This window comes from Rhodamnia argentea, chromosome 1 (genome assembly GCF_020921035.1).
Source record: "Rhodamnia argentea isolate NSW1041297 chromosome 1, ASM2092103v1, whole genome shotgun sequence".
NCBI lineage: Eukaryota > Viridiplantae > Streptophyta > Magnoliopsida > Myrtales > Myrtaceae > Rhodamnia > Rhodamnia argentea.
This window is the reverse complement of record NC_063150.1, coordinates 23,550,042-23,563,384: the sequence shown is the minus strand read 5'-3', so window position 1 is coordinate 23,563,384 and position 13,343 is coordinate 23,550,042.

Sequence of the window (13,343 nt, the reverse complement as noted above, 5' to 3'; positions counted from 1 at the left end):
TTATTGCACGAATAGATAAGACATAACTGTCCAACGATTACCTTTGCATAGGTGGTTATGGGAATTTACTTCAAGAACGGATAAGCCATAGCCGGCCGACGGTCATCTTCGCGTCTGTGGTTATCCGAGCGTTGGTAGTTATATTCGCGTCGGTTGCCCAACATCACTACCAATGACTTTACGACAAACTTTAAGTCTTTTGTCGGTAACTTCACATTGCGTCATCAGCGACTTTATTAGCAAGTTACCGATTCCGTTGTCGATAACTTCGCGTTGTGTTGTTAATGACTTCAATGGTGAGTTATTGATTCCCTTCAAGTTGTCGGTAACTCTATTCATTAGTGTCCAAACTCTATTCTCATTGGCTAGGTCTGATACTTGTCGATAACAACCAAAAGTTGATCATTTTTGGGTGTCAACAAATGTCTCCTTAAAAGAATCGAATGATTTATAAATCATTCGATTCTTCATAGTAAATAATCAGGTGTCAAAATGTGCCCCTTTGTCATCAATAAATTCAATTTTTCTTTGCCGAATGTTTTCTTGGTCGGATCGTCATTTGAAAAGTTTTTTCACGAAAACCCCACAATTTGTGTAAGATCTTCTTGCTACCCTTTACCTTTGTCCTTAAGTAGTTGCTCATAATTAGACACCCTCGTTACCAATTTCAATAAATCAACAAAGTTTTGGCCTTGAGAATTTTCTTTTAGATTGAATTTCAATCCATTGAAAGTCAAATTCGCTGATTCTTTCTCCGAGAGTTAAGTAAAGCATTTCTTTCTAACCTTATTGAATCAAGCAACAAACCGATCGGCTGACTCATTATTATTTTGATTGAGTGTAGCTAAATCAGAAATTGATATCTCGAGCGCCGTTCGATAAAATTGAGAATGAGATTGTTTCTCCATCTATGCCTAATTACACACCTAATTAGGTGGCAAATCGATGTACCAAGCAAAAGCAGTTTTCGACAAAGACAAAGAAAATAACCTAAGTCTTAAAAATTCATTTTTTTTTCCCTTTCCTTCGTCACCGTTGGTTAGATTCTTCTATAAAATAATGAGAATACTTGAGATCCTTTTTGAAAACAAGATTCATTTCGGATCCTTATTTGAAAAAATGAGAGCATTTTAAGCTCTTATTTGAAATTTTCTCCTTTTGAGTAAGTATAGATACGAGTGACTCGATGGTGTCACATCATCACCATAAGATTAGCACTTATGTGATAAATAAAATAATATCGAGACATGAAATATGGCCGCTCTCGAGCTAGCGGAATATAGTGGCATGCATAATCAACTTAAAAAAAATGACAATTCCCAGATTATCATATTCCTCTTTATTCTACAACAACACCCTTTAATATTATAATTATATTGGCCCCAATCTTTGAAGCTGCCACGAAGTTGATGAGTGGGCATCCAAATACTAAGGTGGTTGATCACCTCCCAAAACCTTAGAGTATAGTCAGACCACACAGAAAAAACCTTAGTACATAGTACTCCTTTGTCTTATATGTAGTACATATTTTCCCAACTCTAATATCGAACTTTCTCTTTCTCATTGCGTATGCCATTGGTATAAAGAAAAAGTCTGCACTATGTAATATAAAATTCCTCGTGGCACTTGGATACGTTTCCTTACGTCCTCCCCATTTTTCTTCCGTAATTCATTATAGTTATTCCAAGAATGAAGGAGACACTTAAATATAAAAACACATAAATAGTAATGACATCGGGTGCCTGAAACACTAAAAAAAAACCTAATATAGTTCGAATTTAGTTTTTTTATAATCAACAAAATAGTTTGGGGTAAATATATCACGGATGTATCGGTTTCGGATTAAATGCGGTAAAAATAATAATTTGAAGTAAATTTGTCACATGTATATCAGTTTATGATTTTTTATAATATTATTTTTTAAAAAAAATAAATATTTTTTTTGTTGGGTCAGAACAAGAAAAGATGATAAAAGTTTGCATCAAAGGAGGAGTCGAAGACTTCAGATTGTGGGTGGCCAGTGAACCTCATTGGTTGGAATAATGTACTCTTTCTAGATTGTTTTCATTGTCACATGACATCAAAGGTGTGCAATTAGGGACAAGATATCAAAGAAAAGAACATCCTTGTATTATAATTATATTTGGACCCGAGTAAAGTCCTTAAACTATTTCACCTAAACTCTGGGACGTAAAATTCGGGGGTATTCCCTATGATGAAGGGAAGAAAAATATTTTTTCTCAACTTAAAGGAGTGATGGTGGGGAAGGTAGACTTCACGTAATCTTCGGATGGCTACTCGAGGGTAAGGTTGTATAGTAGTGTCTCGCACTTGGGATGAATCATTAGAGCTTCGGCTCCTACGTTGTCGACCTATGCTTCGCACAGTGTATTTGAACCGACTTGTCGGCGACATATCCCTCGTTCAAAGACAATGTGCAAGCACATTAATAAGCGTCGATATGGATTTTAGTTGGAGTAGTTCGTATCGGTTGGAATAATGTACTCTTTCTAGATTGTTTTCATTGTCACATGACATCAAAGGTGTGCGATTAAGGACAAGATATCGAAAAAAAGAACATCCTTGTATTATAATTACATGGGTTCGTTGTCTCACCATTCATGCTGCGTTTCGTAGGTAAAAAACTATATGAATACAAAATGGGCTTTGTCGTAATGGAGATTGTATAAATTGTATACTCTTTTAAGTTTCGAAAAACATATATTTTATAGTTTGGGGGTGCATACTGCATAAAGCGTGCGACGAAACTAAGGATGCAAAATACATATTTTCTTTGGAAAAAAAAAATAAGGCGTGTCAAGTTGTTAGGATCAATAAAGTAGAAATGTAATGTACAAGACGTAAAATAAGAGGTTATAAAGTGAAAACGACGAGAAAAATTGATTAAGAACTCTCTTTTAATGATGAGAAATCCTACCTGAAGCAGGTAAGTTTCGAACTCTTCGAAGTATGCCAATAGCCTGATAAATTAATGACGCAACTGATAATCATTTTTATTTCTCTAATTTTCTATTTTTCTGTTTTCGGTAATAGGTTTGGAATAGAAATCCGTTTGGTAACACAATTTCATTTTTCTATTTTTCGGACAAATTTTAGCGTGAAAATAAGTTTGGAATGGAAATAAAAAATAGAAATTTTGTTCTACTTTTAGAACAGAAATAGAAATAAAAACTCTTCTCGTCATTGGTCCCTGGCCTCCATCCACCGATTGCCGGTTGTCAATCCTCGTCCCTTGGTCGCTATCTGTTAGTCGCTAGTTGTTAGTCCCCGATCGCCGTCCGCCAATCTCCCGTCACTGTCAAAATTTATGTTGTTATTAAATGAATTTTTGTTTCGGAATTAGAAATTTTGTATTGTTAGCAAACATGTATCTCTGCTTAGAAGCTCGTCTAGGGAATAAAGACGTAAAAATCTATTTCTGACGAGAAATTATTCTCAGAAATAGAATGATTATTGTTCTGCCAAAAATGGTCGCCGGGAAATACCTTTCACTGAAATTGGTTCCTCGGTTTTATTCGGAAGGGATGGGTTCCGTGGCTACTCCGGACGGGAGTCTCAATGGATCACAAGGAACGTATGTGCTTCATCAGAATTTAATAGACGAAGAAGTACAAAACATTTTGCCAAAATTTAATTGACGACAAAGTGAGATGATAGATAGATACGAAGTTGGAATTTAATCGAGGATGAAGTATCCAAAACCACATCTAAAGTGCAGTAATTGAAAGGTATGAGAATGTGAAGTTGCGGAAAGTAAAGATAAAAATAAGAACGTTGAGTTTTGTCATTTATTGAAAGAGCTTTACAAAACTACACTTGGGGTATTTATAACCCTTACAAATGGCGGTTACCTATCGCGGTTACTAAATTAGAAAAAATAACTCCCTTTTGGTGGTTACCGGAAGTTCCTGCATGAACGGATAAGCCATGGCTAACCAACGGTCATCTTCGCATTAGTAGTTATCTTAGTGTTGGTAGTTATCTTCGTGTCAATTGCTCACCGTTGCTACCAATTACTTTACAAGAAACTTCAAAACTCTTGTTAGTAACTTCATGTTGCATTGTCGATGATTTCACCGGTGAGTTACCGATTCCCTTCAAGTTGTCGGTAACTTCGCGTTGTGTTGTTGATAGCTTCACTAGCGAGTTACCGATTCCCTTCAAGTTGCCGGTAACTCTATTCATTATCGACCAAACTTTGTTCTCATCGACTAGGTCTAATACTTGCAAATAACAACCAAAAGTTGGTCATTTTTGGGTGTAAACAAATTCCCCCTTAAAAGAATTGAATGATAAATAGATCATTATTTTTTATATTAAATAATCGGGTGTCAACATGTGCTCCTTTGTCATTAGCAAATTCAATATTCCTTTGCTGAATATTATCTTGGTAAAATTCTTCATGTGACACATTTTTACACGGAAGCCCCACATTTTTTATAAAATCTTATTGCGGCCCTCTATTGTTATCCTTAAAGAGTTGTTCCTAGTTAGACACCCTCGTTGATAATGCAAATAAATCGGCAAAGTTTTGGCCTTCAAACTTTTCTCTTAAATTGAATTTCAATCCATTGAAATCCAAATTCGCGGATTGTTTCTCTAAGAGTGAGATAAAACATTTATTTCTAACCTTTTTTAATGAAGCAACAAACCGATCGACCAACTCGTTACTATTTTGATAGAGTGTAGCCAAATCATAAATTGATACCTTGGGCATCATTCGATGAAATTGAGAATGAAATTGTTTCTCCATCTCTGCCTAATTACACACCAAATTAGGTAACAAATCGGTATACCAAGCAAAAGTAGTTTTCGACAAAGATTAAAAAAAAAAAACACCTAAGTCTTAAAAACTCATTTGTCTTTGCTTCTCCGCATTGGAGCTATAAAATGACAAATATGTTCAATTGTCAATTATTTATCTTCGTTAGTAAAAATGGCAAATTCTGGAATTTCAAAGCCTCTTGGATAGTGGATCGTATATACCCAATCGAGTTTACCGATATATGAACCTAGGAGTTCCCCCTTCTAGATTCATCCATTGCATTACCAATCCCACCGTTTGCTCTACAATACACTCGCACCTCATAAGGTCTTGCACTGGGAAGACTTGACTAGCCTACCCCCTAGGCGGGGATTGTAGCCTTGGTAAGTTATCAATAGGCATCCGTAGACAGTGGGGCTGACATACCAATATTCATTGGATTCAACGACCAACTACCCCTACTAGAGGCAATACTATGTTCCCGATAGTTCTCGCACTGTCATTTGCATCATTCGGCGGCGGTATTAGCGGCCTCGATTTATTACCATTCGGCAATGGCATATACCAATCCGTCACTCCAATGTTTTTCGCATTGGTATCATTCGAGGCTTGACCAATTTGATTGACGGTGCTAGCAAGGCCAATTAAGTCCTAGGCATCGGTAGTCTCTGGCCTTTGAAGTATCCTTATAGCTGTTTGCAGCGCTATTTAACTCGAATTCCTAGCCGCCAATATTTAATGGAGTAAAAGGGATTAAAGGAACACATCAGGTAACCACTTGACTCCCCGGGATAGAAAGTGGCTGACTTGATGGTCGTTGTCTCAATGTGAGTTTGATCACCACATTAGTGATCATCGGTTTGATCACTTCCGCAATGTGATTCACCGTATGGTTGGTCAATTCATTCTAATACTCCTCAAAAAATCTTTTTATAGTGGCCAACATATGAAAATTTGATGCAATTCTCTCCAGTGATATTTAGTGAGATGTCAAGAAAAATTTGCCCCTTGCATTGGCTTTCTTCTACCATTCGATTAACAACTAAGGTTCAGAAGTCCCTTGACTTGTCACTGCCATTGGGATTGTTACCCGCGACATTGTCGGACTTTGGATGATTCCTTGTTCTTAGCATTGAATTTCCTCAAAAAGAACCACAAGTGGTCCCACCAGGCGTTCAAAAAAGATATTTCGCCAAAAATGATCGTCAAGAAAATACATTTCACCGAAATTGGTTCTTCGGTTCTATTAAGAGGGGACGGATTCCATGGTGATTCCGGACGGGAGTTTCAATGGATCAAAAGGAATGTATGGGCTTCGTTGAAATTTAATTGATGACGAAGTAGAAAACACTTTGCCAAAATTTAATCGACGATAAAGTGATCTTATAGATAGATACGACGTCGGAACTTAATCGATGACGAAGTATCCAAAACTACGTCTAAAGTGTAGGGATCGAAAGGTACGAGAATGCAAAGTTGCGGAAAAGATAAATTACGTAAAGTAAAGATAAAAATAAGAACGATAAGTTCTATCATTGATTGAAAGGGCTTTACAAAGAGTACACGTGGAGTGCTTATAACCCTTACGAATAGCGGTTGCTAAATTAGAAAGAATAATTCCCTTTTGGTGGTTACCGAAAGTTACTGCACGAATGGATAAGACATAATCGTCCAATGGTTACCTTTGTGTCGGTGGTTATCAAAAGTTACTTCACGAACGATGAGCCATAGCTAACAAACGGTCATCTTCGCGTTGGTGGTTATCTTAGCATTAGTAGTTATCTTCGTCTTAGTTGCTCATCATCGCTATCGATGACTTTACAAGAAACTTCAAGACTCTCATCGATAACTTCACATTGTGTTGTTGGTGACTTCACCGACGAGTTACCGATTCCCATCAAGTTGTCGGTAACATTGCTTTGTGTTGTTGGTAACTTCACCGGCAAGTTTTCGATTTCCTTCAAGTTGTCGATAACTTTGCTTTGTGTTGTCAAAGACTTATTGGCCAATTACCGATTCCCTTCAAGTTGTCGGTAACTCTGTTCTTATTGGCTAGGCTCGATACTTGCCAAAAACAACCAAAAGTTGGTCATATTTGGGTGTAAAAAATTATCATTCGCACCCTAAGTGAAAAAGGGAGCATAAACTCGGATGAGTGGCCAAAATTATTTGAATTTAGTGGTGGGAAATTCGAACATGTTCCATATGCCTAATTTGTGCACAAGATAGTTTATTAGCTACTAAGCCAATGTATTGGTTAGTGTGGCCTTTTTTTATAATCCAATTTGGATTTTTGGTCATCGAGTCTCATTCTATTTACGGCTCATCCATTTAAAAACTTTCCTCCCCCAACTTAAATATGTTATGGTCATATCAAGATAATATCATGGACGCCCATAATCGGTCAACTCGATCCGACCCAATGAATCAAATAGCTAATCAAATTAGATGGTTGTCACTTGAATTTGATGTAGTTAGTGTGAGACTTTGGGGAGATATATCCCACATTAAGATTTATTATCTCCAACAACCTTATCTCTTGCTTGGAAGGCTGATTTGTTTGGTATCGAAATTCATGCAAATGTAAGGATATGAGAGAAAAGCAATCGTGCTTTGGAAGGTCCCAACCTTTCTATGCAAAAACATAAACCTCGTACGTTGGAGTACGTGGGTGTAGTCTATTCATGTAATTATACTCTGACCATGGGTGCCAAACGGAGTAAAAGGATATCGCGAATCAAGTATGTTGGTGAGCCTATGGGGTTTCTGCTGGGCCGACTCATGAAATTTACACGAGATGGAGGATAAGCACACAATTTAAGAGGAAATATAAAAAATTCTAAACTTATTTCATTAGGTTTGAGAATGAGTTTCGTTTATCCTTAACTCTAAGACAGCGTTTGTATTTATAGAGTTTTTCTAGAATGACTAATTCATTGTATTTTGAATTTTGAATTAGTCCATTACAATATTAACTACATAATTTAACTACATTAATGGACTAATTCAAAATTAGTCCATTACAAGATTAACTAGATAATATTACTACATTAATGGATTAATTCAAAATTATAATTTTGAGTCCGTTACATATTAACTACATTCCTTAACAGGCCCTTGCAAGTTGAAGGTGGTCTTATGGATGACCTTCAACTTGGGTTTGAGCCAATCATGGGGACCGTGTAAGAGGCCCGGTGAAGATATCCATTATTTGGTTATTTGTAGATATGAAGCGAACCTCAAGTTTGAGTTATGACAAGAAATGGTGGACAAAGTAAAAATCTACCTCGATATGCTTTGTTCTAGCATGGAAAAGTGGATTCATCGTGAGATATGTTGCCCCTAGGTTGTTGCAACAAAGGATAGGGGATTCCGATTGAGAGATGTCTAATTTCTATAACAATGATTATAACCATACCACTTTTGCCGTTGCCAATACCCAATACTCGAATTCGGTTTAGGAACGTATAATGGCATGTTGCTTCTTAGCCGACCAAGAAATTAGATTTTGGCCCATATAAATTGCATAACCTCTTATTGATCGTCTATCGGTAGGGCAACCCGCCAGGTCCGCATCACTGTATGCATGGAGTTTTGTGGAGGATTAAGAACCGATGAGCAGTCCATGCGAAACGGTTTCCTTTAAGTAGCGTTGGGTGCATTTCACCGCACTCCAATGGTCTTCTATTGGTTCTTTCAAGAACTAGTAGACTTTGTTTACTGCATATGAGATATTTGACCAAGTGAGGATGGTATATTGAAGAGCTCCTATGGTGCTCTTGTATCAACCGGCATTTTCAAATGGTTTACCTTGATTGATTAAACTGGTATTTGTAGCCATGGACGTGTGAATCGATTTAACACCATCCATTCCGATTCTCCGAAGGAGATTTGTAACATACTTCTATTGTGACAAGAGAAGTCCGGATGGATGTTTGAGCACCTCAATTCTCAAGAAATAATTAAAATCACCCAAGTCCCCGTATGGATAACTCCCTGTTCAAGCATTCGATAGTATCATGAATAAATGCCAAGTTTGATCCCGTAATAAAAATGTCGTCAACATAGATGAGCATGTAAGTGGAGAAATTTGGCCGATGCAGTATGAAGAGGGAAGTATCAATTTTTGATCCGATAAATCCCAGTGATTCTAAAAAGATGCTCAACTGGTGGAACCGAGCCCACGGTGCTTGTTTCAATCCCTACAAGGATTTTTGTAACTTGCATTAGGGGTGTGCAACCAAACCGGGTTTACTCGGAACCCGGATCGGCCCACCCGAAAAACAGGGTCAAGAATAGGTTCTTGCTCAAACCGGTCCGGGTTTCGGTTCCAATTTTTGGGAACCGGTTGAAACCAGTCCGATTCCCGGTTCTAGGTAGAGACCCACCCGGACCGGTTTTAGAATCGGTTTTTAGTTACTTTAAAAAAAAAACCCTAATGTAGTGTCCAAATAACTATGATTTTGGTTTTATGCTTGTGGTGTTTGAGTTTTTCTCGTGCCGATTCATACACGCTTAATGTGGTGTCTTGTAGCATGTTATTTGGATCCTACAATTTCAGTTCTTTTTTAATGGGTACAATGAAAATTGAAATGTGATAGAAAGACTTGCACTATGTTAATTAGTGTTATGGAGGATCATTGTTGCTTTTGATGGATTGTAATTTTTATGTTTTATATCATGGTTTGTTGCTTTTGGTGGATCATACTATTATTTATTATTATTTTTTGGATTGTTGCTTTTGGTGTATTATAATTTTTGTTACTCATTTTATCGATGCTTATATTATTTTGATAAAAAAAAAAAGGAAAACAGATTCTCGAGTAGACCACGAAATCAGACCAAAAAATAGGGTCGGTTCCAAAATAGGTCCAAGACAAAGAGGGTCGATTCTCGGTTCCAAAACCTGGGAACCGATTATAACATGGTCGGTTTTAGGGTCTAGGTTTGGACCCGGCCCATCCGGTCCATGCTCACCCATAGCTTGTATATATGGTTTGGCTTTACTTTGTCAATGAAGCCCCGAGGTTGGGCCATGTAGACTACTTCGATGAAGTTGCCATTTAAAAATGCATTTCTAGCATCCAACTGCCGGAGTTTCCAATTCCGTGTCACAGCTAATGAAATAACTGTACGAACGGTGGTTGCTTTAACGACGGGAATAAATGTTTTCGTACAGTCAATACCCTTCTACCGATTATAGCTCTTGGCCACTGGGCGGGCTTTGTACCGGTCTATCGAACTATCTACACGCGTCTTGACTCGATAAATCCATTTGGAGCCCATGACATTTTCTTTGGGATTCGATGGAACCAAAATCCATGTTCCATTTCGCAATAAAGCATTAAATTTTTGGAGCATCACCTACCTCCATTTTTCATGTTTATTAGCTTCGGTAAAGCACCATGGCTCTTCTTTAGAACTCATTTAAGTCAAGTTCACATCCGGTAATAGATATTTACTATTAGGCTTTGGGTTTTGACGCAGCCATATTGGATGGGTCCTTGGTACTTGATAAACCGGTTGTGGAGGTATCACAATAGCCTGCTTCTGGAGGCATATGAAAGAGTCTCATTAGAACATGTACCGGCATTAGATGGGCTAGAAGCCAACGTGTTAGATGTTGAAGCAATATTAGCATTTGATAATATCGGTGATAGTTCTTCAAAGGTGGGTGGGGAGGTGCTAGATAATGGGGGTAGAAGGCGGGATATTACCATTAACACTATGATTCGCGTGGGAGGACACACCAGCCGTGGAGATCATTAGCCAAGGATTTGAAGGTGAGAGTATTTCTGAAGGGTGTGAACCAAGTGCGGCAAATGGAAAAAAACTTTCAATTAAACGAGTATGTCTTGCAATGTACATGTATTCAGTTTATAATCTAAATAACAAGAACCGAGTGTGCAATGGACTATATCTTAAAAACACATATTGAGTAGAATAGAGTAAAATTTTATGCAAATTGTATGGCCTTAATAAAGGAAAAACAGCACAACCAAATATTTTTAAAAAAATTGTAATTTGGTTGATTGAAAAGTGTTTGAAAAGGTGAGATATTGTTTAAAAGTGGTGTTGGTAATTTGTTAATAAGATAAATGGTAGTTTCAAAAGCATAAGGTCAATATTTAAGAGGAAGAGATGCATGGGCCAATAATGTAAGGCCTGTATCAACAATATGATGAATTATTCACTCAGCTACTCCATTCTACTCGTGAGTGTGTGTACAAGCTACGCGATGGAGAATTCCATTGTTTGAAAAAAATTTATTCAAGGTTTTGTATTCCCCACCCCCAATCAAACTATACATCTTCGATGGATTTTTCAAATTGTTTCTTAACAATAGTTCTGAATTTTGCAAAAATGAAAAAGACCACAGACGGATTTTGAATATGATAATACCAAGTATATGTCAAAAAATCATCAACAAATAGGGCAAAGTACTTATAACCAAAAATAGAATTAATTGGAGCAAGTTCCCATACATCAGTAAATATTAAATCGAAAGGTGCTTTACTAATGCTATGAGTGGAGGATATGGGTTTTTTTATGGGATTTGCCTAACAAACAAGAAGCACATTTATTGAAATCAAATGTAGAACATGGCAAATTGTTTGAATGAATTAATGAGCGAACTTTGCTTTGTTGGGGATGCTCTATTCCGGCGTGCCGGGTAGTGGTAGTGGCGGACCAATCAAGTGGGATGGTGTTGGTAGATAGAGATGAGGTATAAAGACCCAACAGCTGGTATAGTCCATCCTTAACTGAACTTTGGAGTAGTGGTGTTTTGATCCGTAAATTCTTCACAATAAAGTGAAATGGATGAGACTCAAAGAAGCGCTTATTATCACATGTAAAATTGTGAACAGAGAGCAAATTATGTGTAATGATAGGGACATGAAGGATATTTGAGAAATTAAAAGATTTGTTGATAGGGGTTTTAAGAGTAGAAGAATTGATATTAAGAATGTCTAAATCTGCTCCATTAACTATAAGAAGAGATTCATTATCGTTATGTGGTGTAGAGATATGCAAATTGGCAATGTCGGGTGCCACATCGTAAGTAGCCGTAGTATCCGAAAACCAGTCTTTACGCAATGGGGTAGGAAGAATTCCATCTATATTAGCAATAGATTGAAGGGCGCTATTGTTTGACTGCGACTACTTGAAATAACATCTTGCAGCTGTATGATTATATTTCTAAAAAATTTGGCATAGATCTTTTCTATTTTTAGATTGATTGCCTGGGTTCCATAATTGCGCCGGTTGCCTTGCCCACAATATTGGGGGTTTTGAATGGTAGATAATTCAAAATTGGAAATTGGTTGTGTTTGCATAATAGGGGTGAATGATGGAGGCGTACAAGTGGTAAAATTTGCCTCTATAGGCACCATGGCAGACTTCATTCGAAGCTCATGATTGAGGAGCAATTGATGGAGTTCGGGAAATGTTATTGGACCAGGTTTTGTAGCCAAGGCAGCAACAACGTAAAAAAAAATCAAAAACAAAATTACGGAAGACAATGGCATTTCTTTCTTCATTCCCTAGAGGGCGATTGGTAGTAGCTAATTAATCTGAAATGTACTTTACCTTGCGGAGATAAGTTGAGACAGACCTGTCATCTTTAAATATATTCTGGAGTTGCATATGAAGTTGAGAATGCTTGTATGTGATAGAGATCCAAAGACAATTTATAGAGCCTTCCGGACATCGGCAACAGTATCTAATCCAACCACATAGGTTAGGACATCGGGTGAAAGAGAAGATATCATCTAACTAAGATCAAGTTGGTCTTTTCGAATCCATTTATCAGATGCGGGGTTTGGTGCAGCAATAGTGAGGTCTGTAGGAGTGATGGTTGGAGTGGGAAAGATAATGGTGCCGTCAAAGTATCCTATCAAGGACTAGCTACGAAGCAACGGAAACAATTGGATTTTTCATAATAGAAAGTTATCACCGAAAAGTTTGAGGCTGAGGTGATTTTGCACACTGGGAGTGGAGGTGGGAGATGACATTGTGAATAGGAGAGGTAGAAAAATGGTAGAGAAAGAAGAAATAGAGTAGATGTTTTCAAGAATCCCTCTGGTCATCCGATACCATGTAGAAATAGACTCTAGGTTTGAGAATGAGTTTCACTTATTCTTAACTCTAGAATAGCGTTTATATTTATAAAGTTTTTTTAGAAGGACTAATTCAAAGTATTTTGAATTTTGAATTAGTTCATTACAATATTAACTACAAAATATAACATATTAATGGACTAATTCAAAATTAGTACGTTACAATATTAACTACAGAATATTACTACATTAATGTACTAGTTCAAAAATAGAATTTTGAATTGTCCGTTACATATTAACTACATTTCTTAACCGTATCAATTTAGTCTAACCTTTTAATTGAACCAATTTAGTTCGAAACCTTTTCATATTAAGATCAATTAATTACATCCGGCCAATGTTAAAAAAACTTGCCGATGTGGATGGTGGTCATCTTACATGGCACTGCTAACACTAACATGAATATTTTTTAAATATATTTTAAATAATTTTTTGGA